General features: G+C 46.3%; 1 long non-coding RNA gene across 1 annotated transcript; it reads left to right on the top strand.

Moving 5' to 3' along the window:
* Nucleotides 1–6,441: 6,441 nt before the first annotated feature.
* On the top strand, nt 6,442–10,391 carry LOC142919857 (uncharacterized). The gene is made up of 3 exons (XR_012938516.1): nt 6,442–6,503; nt 6,958–7,095; nt 8,550–10,391. It is a non-coding gene; the product is annotated as an uncharacterized LOC142919857 (long non-coding RNA).
* The last annotated feature ends 1,480 nt before the right edge of the window (nt 10,392–11,871 follow it).

The raw sequence follows: 11,871 nt of genomic DNA, 5'->3' as shown, positions 1-11,871 counted from the left end.
CGTCGTCCATGCAGGGGGTGCGTAGGTTTGCAGCGCCCCCTGCATGAAAACAACGGAAAGTGCAGCGCTCATCACAGATAAAGTTGTGCGCTTATTTTTAAAATGTTATTCTTTTATAAGGTGATGTTGAAATCGAAAAGTGTTTGGCCAGTTGATGATTTCAATCAGATTTATTCATTTATTATGCACCACATATCTGAGCTTTTGTGGTCCTGTTGAGCTAAAGTTGGAAAAAGTCCGTGACTATAACTTCGCTCAATATTGTAAACGTGTTTCTATTATTTAGTTATTGTTTAATACAAACTACTTCAGATAGTGGGTTTCAAGATGTACTTGAATGGCACGTTCGTTGTTCCGGTGTTTAATGGCTTGGACGTCGTGGCAAATGGCTTCCATCGATGTGGAAGTCAATGGTGGATGATAATTTGACATTTCGGTGTTGATTTGGAGTAGATTGTTTAACTGTTGCATACCGGGTGGTGAAATGCTTTGCCGAGTACCTGAACTGTTTGACCAAGGGAATTCATGAAGAGTTCGATACGAGTTTGAGCGTTAATATTCTTGCGGAACGACAAAGTTCGGATATTTTAAAGATTCCTGATCGTACGTTTATTGCGACAATGTCCACGGGGAACACGTGTGGAGGAGAGTTCCGGGTGAAGTCTCCCCTTACCTGGCAACCATGGTGGCTGTCCGCTGATCACTCTCGCTCCGTCACAGCTACGAGCTGTAGGGACGAGACTCTCCACCCTGGCGCTGTTTTAATTCACAGCACGAAGAGCGGAGAGCCTCATCCCTGCAGTTCCCTCCTGTTGTGCCGCAGCATTTGCCGCGTAACGAGGCAACGTTTTCATGAGCAGTGCGTTCCACTACACACCCACACGAGCGAACCATGTGCAACAGTGTGCGTACATACAGACACGAACAAACACGCGGGTGCACATACACACACGAGCGCTTACTTGCAAGCACGGACGAGTGGAGATGCACGCACGAGTGTGGTCACCACCTGGCTAGCTACACTAGTTACGTGATAACTAGTATAGCTAGCCTGCTGGTCAGCACCTGGCTAACTACACTAGTCACGTGATAACTAGTATATTAAACTATACACTACACTATACACTTCACTATACACTATGCTACTATACACTACACTATACACTACACTAAACACTATATACACTAAACACTATATACACTAAACACTATTATACACTATACACTACTATACACTACACTATACACAATACTATTATACACTAAACACTATTATACACTATACACTACACTATACACTACTATACACTACACTACTATACACTACACTATATACTTTTACACTATAATATACACTACTATACACTCTACTATACACTACTATACAATACACTACTATACACTACACTCTACACTTATACACTACAATATACACTACAATATGCACGACTATACACTACTATACACTACAATATGCACTACTATACACTACACTATACACTACACTAAACACTTATACTATACACTACACTATACACTACTACACACTAGTGCTGCACTAGTCCCCAAACTGCAAAGACAAAGGCTCCCCAATGTAGACTGACGCATACACAGACCCACACGTGGACCCACGGACTCGCACAGAAACCCACGGACTCATCGACTCCTACTGGGCGTGCGCTGTTAGCGAGCACCGGTGAGGGTCGCGATGGAACACCACCAGGGGCTGGTGTGGACAGAACCACGGCTGGCCGCTTGTCTCTCAAATTCTGATGTTAGCACCCCCACCCACCTCACCACCTCCTTAATTATGGCTGAGTCCACCTAAGTGACGCTCAGGACTGCTTCAGGTGAGGGGACGACCTTAAATGACGTCACGTGATTTTAGAGGATTTTTGACCCCCCCCGCCCCCATCGTCACATGATGTCACACAAAGTCAGACCCCTCCCCCTCAAATATGACGTCACAAAGCTCTGCCCCCCTCCGCCCCCCCCCCCAAAAAAAAAGATAAAACATGCTTCAAATCGCTTTAAACTATTGTCATTGTAGTGCGTAGTTAATGTGGCGCTGCATACTGATGTTGTAGGTAGAAAACATTTATTACAAAGTCTAATTAAGTAGAACGTGTTTACATTTATTTAAAGTTGCACAATTTGATGTGACGTCACTTTTCTCAAACCCCCCCCCCTTGTCACACATCGTCACAAACGTCTGACCCCGCCCCCCCCCCCCTCTAGGTGCGTGACGTTATTCACGGACGGCCCCTAATTGTTGCTGGTATTGGCCGTGAGCGAGAATGGCGCAGCGCCGCTAACCGCTACGCTGTGATGGTGCCCTTACCTGCATGAACGGAGACGCGGTCGGACGATGGGTGAGCCGTTGGTGCGGGCAGGACGATTGATCTCGGGCGTACCTCCTGACGTGGAAGGCGAGGGAGGTCGGAGCGCGCGTGTGAAGAGAGCCGGCAAGGGGCGGGAGGAGAGGGGGGCGATCGGACGGAGCGGAAGCAGGAGGACGAGGGCAGGAGAGGCAGCGGAGCCGTGGAGGAGTCTGGGCGCGCTTGATGGTGAAAGTTGACGTGGACGCACGCTGCAGAATAGAAGAAAATCTTCACGCTCGGCGCCACACACGGCCAGACGTAGCTCACCTCATCCATCTTGCTGACGATGTGAAGGACGACTAGACTCTGATTGTCTTGTAGCTCTGTGGAAAGAAGGAGAGGTGTCTTGGGTCAAACAAGGCCCTCTGCCACCGGTGTGGGCGGGGGGGGGGGTACCCTAGTGGAGGGCTGAGCGTGGGAGTGAGTCGAGGGGAGGGTGAGTGGTGGTTGACATGAATTTGAATTCTTATACATGCTATGTATTGTAACATTTATTGTCTTATGGGTTTACATATGGTAGAACATATAGGCTATTAGACGAGGACCAATTCAGTGCTAACATCGTTAACACGGACCCAAATCGTCATCAGGGACCAACATCGTCAACAGGGATGCTCGCCTTGTCAATAGAGACCCACATCAAAAGGGACACTCACCTCTTTAATCCGGACCCATATCTTCAATCAGGACCCACAACATGAATATGGACACTCACCTCGTCAGTAGGGACCCACATCGTCCTCTAAGCGCCGACTCGGTTTCAAATGATTGGCGGTGTGTTTATCAACATGATTTGGAATTTAAATGCAGTGGGTGTGTGTGTGGGACTCACACGGAGAAGAATGGAAATATTAAGGATACTATGTTTTTCAAACGAACGGTTGTTTTGGTTGCATTGTGTTCATTAAAGTTACTTGCAATTCAAATACAGGTGTGTTGTTGGTGGTTGTGTTGCCAGACGATAACATTGTGAGGAGCAATGCCTGAATCCTTACCCTTGGGGTTCCTCTAGAAATGGCAAAAAGCCACTGAGAGTGGCCACGTGGAGGAGAGGCTGCTACTCTGTACAGAGCTGGACCGGTACCGCCTGGATCTCTGTGGCATTCAGGAGATCCAGTGGACCGGCTCTGACTCCAATCATCATGAGGGGTGCAGAGTCCTCCACTCGGGGCAGGAGACTGCCAAACAACAAGGAGTGGCTCTTATTCTGAAAAAAAGAATGAAGGCGGCGTGGGAAGGTGGCGGCGAGGTGTGGGAAGCTGTAAGCCCCAGGCTACTTTGGGCTCGCCTCCCCATCAACAGGAGGCAGAGAATGGTGGTGGTGGTGGTGGCTGCTTACGCCCCCACCGAAGATGAACATCAGTGGAGGGATGCAGGCAAGCCCGTGGATTCAGATTCCTTCTATGACCTCCTGTCACAGGTGTTAGCTAAAAGTGGCCTCTCGGGATAGTCATCCTGTTGGGTGACTTCAATGCCCGAGTTGGTGATGATGCTGGCACCTGGTCTGGAGCGATTGGAAGGCATGGGCCAGATCAACTCAATAACAACGGTAGGAGGCTGTTAGACTTCTGTGCAGCCTGTGGGCTTGTCATTGCCAACACGCTGTTCTGGCATCTGTGCATCCAGACAACATCGTGGATTCACGCCGGGTCCAAGCAAGAACATCCGCAGGATTATATAGCAGTGGACCCGCTAATGCAGGCCCATGTCCTTGACACCAGAACCTACAGTGCTGCTGACCTCACTCACCATTAGCTTTTCATATGTAAGATCTGCGGGCTGGGTAAATCTGTGAGCAGGAGCGAGGGACAATTAAGCTCCCAAGCATTCACTACGTTATAAACAACATATTTGCACTCATAAGTCGCTTGCCTAATTGCCTCAGCAACTCGGTGTTTCGTATCGAACCTCATCTCAAACAATCGAAGGGCGCCCCTAAGTGACAGCTGCCCCTTTGTGGCACAAGGTGGCCCTCCACCGGCCTGCACGTGGCATGAGTCTGTCGGTAGGGGGCGATCATTGACGCGTCATCTACGTTGTAGAGTTTCTGGATAATGTTTGGAATTAACCACAATTTTGACTGTGACACCAACATGCAATGACCTGTGCGTTGTGAGTGACACAATACTCTGTTTGACATCCGCCGTGAAGCAGAACAGCGCATATTGTGGTGAATGTTACTGGGGTAGCCAGGTGTGCCTGTCGGATTTGAACTTTGAACCTCTGCAACAAATAGAGAATACGCTACCATATTCCTGGTTCTTTCGGTAAATCACGTAGATAGAAAACAAAATAAAAGATTCAAAAAATACAAAAAATGTATACAAATAACAAATAAAAATAATAAATTTAAAAAAATAAATTGATGATAAGATGCCATGGGTCGACTGACTGAGATGACTGGCCAATACACCGCCTTTGCTCCCCACTACACGCACACACAGTGTGTACGTACACACAGTGTGTACGTGTAGTGGGGAGCAAAGGCGGTGTATGTGTGTGTATACACACACAGTGTGTATACACACACACACAGTGTACACACACACAGTGTACACACACACTGTACACACAATAATGTCCACGTTGTTGTTGCTGAGTTCACGCACGCAAGGGAGGGGGCAATGGAAAATGAATCTAAATCAACTTAAACTCTATCTCCGCTCTGTGACGTCACCACTCAGCATGACCTCATCGGCATGAAGTGCCAGCGGGAGGTGTACCTCGCTAGTGACGTCATGTCACCAAGGTATTCACACTCCCCCCAACCTCGTCCACAGCGCTCGTGAGCGTGACGTCCCCTCCGCTTGGGTCACTGCCGATATCAATCCAGTGGCAATCCTTATTTGGCCAAAGCTACGCCCAGTGACTGCGGTTCATTAACATAATGTATCCGTTGAAGCCGTCGGGTTCAGCAGCAACGCCCCATCCCTCGATATATGGCTAGTCACATTAACATAATTTATTCAGTTACAGAGCCGCTCATTATGGGAGGGGCGTGTCTCTTACCCTGGAAGTGACGTCATGTTACCTGCCTACCCGCGTGACGTCGCGAGGTAACAGGAGGCTGCTGATCCACGCTTGCACTGAAATCCGAGGTGAGAAATTCTCATGGTGGTAGTGGTGGTGGTTGTTGTTGTTTACCAAGGTAGAGCCTCTCTCTCTCGTAGGGATGTCAGTTGAGTAGCAGCGAGCATGGGAATCGATGTCCAGTTTGGAACTTTACAACGCGAGGCCTAGCCACGTGGGGCCTTGCGTCCTGCCCTCGCCTGATTGCATTCACTTTAATGATCTCGCTTAAGTTTAATTTGTCTTCACCCGGCTCGCCTTTTTGTAACTTTGTTTTATTGTCAATATTCACGCAAGTTTTTATTTTTTTCACCAGGCCAAGCCTGCTTGAGCTGCTATACCGCTCTTGTTATCAGAAGCGACCTGCCCACAACAACACAAGGTGAGGCTTTGTCAACGTGTGTGAATGTTTTGACTTAAAACTTTGGTGACTGCAGGAATTAATATTCTTAGTTCTTTCGGTAAAGTCACGGAGATAGAAAATAAAATAATAAAAATAAATGAAAAATATATATTTTTAAATAAAGCAATAAACCCACGACGTTTCGATCGCAGCACAAGTGGTCTTTATCTTATTGAATTTAATCTGTTATTTTTATTTTCTATCTACGTGACTTTACTGAAAGAACCAACAATACGTGCGTCAATGTATCTATCGGTCAAAGACGCTAAGCGCGTGCCGCTGTTGACTCAATGTGTGGAGGGGAACACCTTCACCACGGGGAGAGAGAGACAGAGACACGGATAGCCTCGGCTATGTTGATTGATCCTCGATTCATTACTTGGTGGAGTGAGGAAGAATTAATGCTGAGCAGATGAAGGTGGCCAGACATGGTTCTGGTCACACCGCCACCTGTTTACCCATGGCAGTGTGTGACAGTGTCAAGTTTGTGTTTGCAGTAAAGTCTATTAACTCTGTTGAACAAGGAGGTTATATCAAAACAATAGTTTATTTTTGTTTTCCTCTGGAACTCTTTATACGAATGGAAACAGGAGGTGAACACAGCACACACATGCAGCTGAAGTCGGATCTGTTCATCCCAGCATTTCAAGGTCATCTGAGCCTGGATTCACACCTCTAAGTTGCGATTGAACATTGATTTATGCATTTCTGCATAACACAAATAGTATTGTTTTCAACACCCTTTGCTATGTCATCTGAATTTAGCTCTCATAAATATTCATTTTGTAGTCAGACAGCCGAAATTGTGTGCTTAGAGTTTTGGGTTAACATTCATCTTGAAGATATGAAGGCTTCCAGGCATATTAATGACATTTGCCCTCTCATTGTGTGCCATAACAGCCCGTGGAGAGAAACCCTTCAGGTGCACTCTGTGTGGGAAGGCGTTTGCACATTTATCAAATCTGATGAATTTGAGAAACATTTCATTACATCATGAAAATATTAATAAGTTTAGACGTGTTCACGTGTGCATTTCTCTGTGCCTGACGTGTAGATGGTGTGGATATTCTTTTTTTATGTCTGCATCTGACGCTTCCTCTGCAGATTTGGTCTGATGGAGCAAAGGCACTCAGCGCAGCTCGGTACGACAAGTCAACAATGCGACCAGCGTGCATACAGCACGGATCGGACTGGAAATTTGACACAGCACCAGAGGAGTCACACAGGAGAGAAACCCTTCAGGTGCAGTGTTTGTGGGAAGGCATTTTTATGGCCATCTGCTCTTAAAAAACACCAGAGAACACACACGGAAGAGAACCCCTTCAAGTGCAGTGTTTGTGGGAAGGCATTTTCAGATTCATTTGCTCTTAAAACACACCAGAGAACACACACGGGAGAGAAACCCTTCAAGTGCAGTGTGTGCGGGAAGGCATTTGCACAGTCATCTGGTCTTGTAAAACACCAGAGAACACACACGGGAGAGAAACCCTTCAGGTGCACGATGTGCGGGATGGCGTTTACACAGTCATGTAATCTTGTAAAACACCAGAGAACACACACGGGAGAGAAACCCTTCAAGTGTACTCTGTGCGGGATGGCGTTTGCACAGTCACCACATCTTATAGTACACCATAGAACACACACGGGAGAGAAACCCTTCAAGTGCAGTGTGTGCGTGAAGGCATTTGCACATTCATCTGCTCTTAAATCACACCAGAGAACACACACAGGAGAGAAACCCTTCAGGTGCAGTGTGTGTGGGAAGACATTTTCAGATTCATCTGCTCTTAAAAAACACCAGAGAACACACACGGGAGAGAAACCCTTCAGGTGCACGATCTGCGGGATGGCGTTTACACAGTCACCACATCTTATAGTACACCATAGAACACACACGGGAGAGAAACCCTTCAAGTGCAGTGTGTGCGTGAAGGCATTTGCACATTCATCTGCTCTTAAATCACACCAGAGAACACACACAGGAGAGAAACCCTTCAGGTGCAGTGTGTGTGGGAAGACATTTTCAGATTCATCTGCTCTTAAAAAACACCAGAGAACACACACGGGAGAGAAACCCTTCAGGTGCACGATCTGCGGGATGGCGTTTACACAGTCACCACATCTTATAGTACACCATAGAACACACACGGGAGAGAAACCCTTCAAGTGCAGTGTGTGCGTGAAGGCATTTGCACATTCATCTGCTCTTAAATCACACCAGAGAACACACACAGGAGAGAAACCCTTCAGGTGCAGTGTGTGTGGGAAGACATTTTCAGATTCATCTGCTCTTAAAAAACACCAGAGAACACACACGGGAGAGAAACCCTTCAGGTGCACGATCTGCGGGATGGCGTTTACACAGTCATATCATCTCGTATTACACCAGAGAACACACACGGGAGAGAAACCCTTCCAGTGCAGTGTTTGTGGGAAGGCATTTTCACGGTCATCTCTTAAAAAACACCAGAGAACACACACGTGAGAGAAACCCTTCAAGTGCAGTGTGTGTGGGAAGACATTTTCAGATTCATGTAATCTTGTAATACACCAGAGAACACACACGGGAGAGAAACCCTTCAAGTGCAGTGTGTGCGTGAAGGCGTTTGCACAGTCATCTGATCTTGTAAAACACCAGAGAACACACACAGGAGAGAAACCCTTCAAGTGTGCTCTGTGCGGGAAGCCGTTTGCAGATTCATCAACTCTTCGAAGATACCAGAGAACACAAAAGCATCGGAAGATCCACAAGGAGCGGAGTCGGAGTCTGAAATCAGCTTGTGAAAGTCAAAGTGCTGCAATGAGCCCATCCCTCATGAAACAAGAACCTGACGAAAATCCCAGCTTGGACACTTTTAAAGGTATCAAGGTGAAATATGAAGAGGTGATGGTGAAATGTGAAGAAGTGATGAGCGAAGAAGTGAAGGTAAAATCTGAAGATGAAGATTCAACTCCAAAATGGGACCTTCACATCGTGAAGCAGGAGGAGAATTCTGACTGTGAGTCAGAGTGAGGCAACTCCCAGCAGTTTCTGGAAGTGGAGGTGTGGGTGGACTTGCTCCTAGACAATACAAAGTCAAGCGGAGACCCGGTAGATGTGTAAGCCAGAGACGATGTCGCTACAATAGATGCACCTTTGTCACAGGCCTTTAATGACAAGAACGTGAAGTTGAACACTTTGTGGGCCCGTGGGTTGGGTAGATCTCTAACCAGGAGCAAGAGCCAATAAGCTCCCAAGCATTCACTATGTTATAATAATTGCTTTTACATGGTGCTTGCTTAATCGCCTCAGCAACTCGGAGTTTTGTATCTCATCTCACGCTCGAAGAGCATCCCCAAGTAGCAGCTGCCCCTGTGTGGTACAAGGTGGTGTCCCTTGTACCACACAGGGGCAGCTGCTACTGCCCCTGTGTGGTAAGAGCCTGGACAAGAGCCTGTCATCTTCTTTGGTTCTTTCGGTAAAGTCACGTAGAATGAGAATAAAATAATAAAATAAAACAATCAAATTCTCACGCCGTTTCGGCCACAACACAAGTGGCCTTCTTCAGGTGAAAGGAACAAACCTGTCGGGACGACAGAGCTACAATCAACGCTGCTAAGATTCTACGTGACTTTACCGAAAGAACCAAAGAAGATGAATCCTTGCAGTCACGAAAGCTTTAAATCGAAAAAAGAGCCTGTCAGTAGGGGGCGATGATTGATGTGTCATCTCAGTTGTGTAGTTTGTAGGTAATGTTTAGAATTTGCTACATTTTCACTCAGACGCCAGCATGCAATGGCCTACTCGTTTTGAATGACACAACAGTATGTTTTACATACACTGTGAAGCAGACTGTGCCACTTTTTTTTTAAGCTTCTTGTTAATACGATGTAACGTGATGCAGGATATTTCACTGCAGTAATCAAATTTTGTTAATATGCCTGTCAATAATTGAGAATGTATACTTGTCTGGTTTTGTGCATACTTGTAACATTTGATCTATATGGGTCAAACATTGAATAAGTGATGTTAGGACAAAGTGTGTGTGTGTGTTTGAAAGTAACCTGTACAGAGAACTCAGGTGGGACCCGTTGTTCTTGTGATACAGGTCAAACGGTATTTTTGTGTTTCACGATGCATCTGGAGCAACTCATTGTCTTTGAAATAGGGAACACGCTCGGATCATTCATCAGTTACAAGGCATACCACCTTGAAGTTACACGTAGAAGAGATACATTCTCTATAACACGACTTGTAGTTTTGTCTTACATGTTGACGTAGATTTTGTCTAACTAGGACTAGAAATGCACCTTGCTGATTGACGTCTGGATGTTCGTAACCATCGGTTGAAGCAAACCCCACTGCTGTTGTTGAGACGCTGTGCACCAATAATGGTCCAACACATTGACGGCCTTCAGGCCAGGAAAGTCACAACATTTGCACACGAAGGACGCATTCACACAAGTACCCCATGCTCCCTTTTGAAGTTTTAAAATGAAACATCTTTGACTTGTGTTGTGTTTTGAATTAGATGATTTTATTTCTTCATTAAAAGCTTGTATCAATTTACATCTGGAAGACTTAATTGAAAAGGACATTTCGTGTGAATTTTCTCTCGTCATTAAGTAGATGGCCTTGCCGGGGGTTCGGTTCAATGCGGACACAAACAGTGTACACACACAGTGTACACACACACACAGTGTACACACACACAGTGTATACACACACAGTGTATACACTGTGTACACACACACAGTGTACACACACACAGTGTACACACAGTGTACACACACAGTGTACACACACACATAGTGTACACACACAGTTTATACACTGTACACACAATGTACACACACTGTACACACAGTGTACACACACAGTGTACACAGTGTACACACACTGTATACACATAGTGTACATACACACTGTACATACACAGTGTACACACACACAGTGTACATACACACAGTGTACATACACACAGTGACAGTGACACACACAGTGACACAGTGTACACACACACAGTGTACACACACAGTGACACACACAGTGTACACAGTGACACAAGAACAACCGCCATTCGCCACTAAGTGGCGGTGACGTCACCACGACGCTTGTGCCAGGCACAGTGACACACAGACACACAGCGACACACACACAGTGACACACAGTGACACACACAGTGACACACAGTGACACACAGTGTACACACACAGTGTACACACAATGTACACACAGTGTACACACACACAATGTACACAATGTACACACACAGTGTACACACAGTGTATACACATAGTGTACACACACACTGTACACACACAGTGTACACACACACAGGGTATACACAGTGTACACACACACAATGTACACACACAATGTACACACACAGTGTACACACAGTGTATACACATAGTGTACACACACAGTGTACACACACACAGGGTATACACTGTACACACACACAGTGTACACACGGTGTACATAGTGTATACACCTAGTGTACACACACAGGGTACACACAGTGTATATATATACACACACAGTGTACACACACACAGTGACACACACAGTGTACACACACACAGTGACACACAGTGACACACACAGTGTATACACATAGTGTACATACACACAGTGTACACACAGTGACACACACACAGTGACACACAGTGACACACAGTGTATACACATAGTGTACACACACAGAGTGTACACACACACACAGTGCACACACAACAATGTCCACGTTGTTGCTGAGCTCACACACCCAAGGGAGGGAGCAATGGAAAATGAATCTAAATAAACTTAAACTCCAACTCTGTGACGTCACCACTCTGCATTACCTCTTCGGCGTGAAACGTCAGGGGGAGGTGTACATCGCTAGTGGCGTCATGTCACCAAGGTATTCACCCCTCCCCCGTCCACCACGCTCTTGAGCGTGACGTCACCTCCGCTCGGGTCGCTACCAATATCGGTCCAGTGGCAATCCTTATTTGGGCAAAGCTACGCCCAGTGACTGGCGACTCATTAACATA

This window comes from Petromyzon marinus, unplaced genomic scaffold (assembly GCF_048934315.1).
Source record: "Petromyzon marinus isolate PM22_M1 ecotype Great Lakes invasive population unplaced genomic scaffold, UKy_Petmar_22M1.pri1.0 PM_G_Scaffold_65, whole genome shotgun sequence".
Taxonomy (NCBI): Eukaryota; Metazoa; Chordata; class Hyperoartia; order Petromyzontiformes; family Petromyzontidae; genus Petromyzon; species Petromyzon marinus.
The sequence above is the reverse complement of the archived record's forward strand: the minus strand, read 5'-3'. Positions and strand labels throughout refer to the sequence as shown.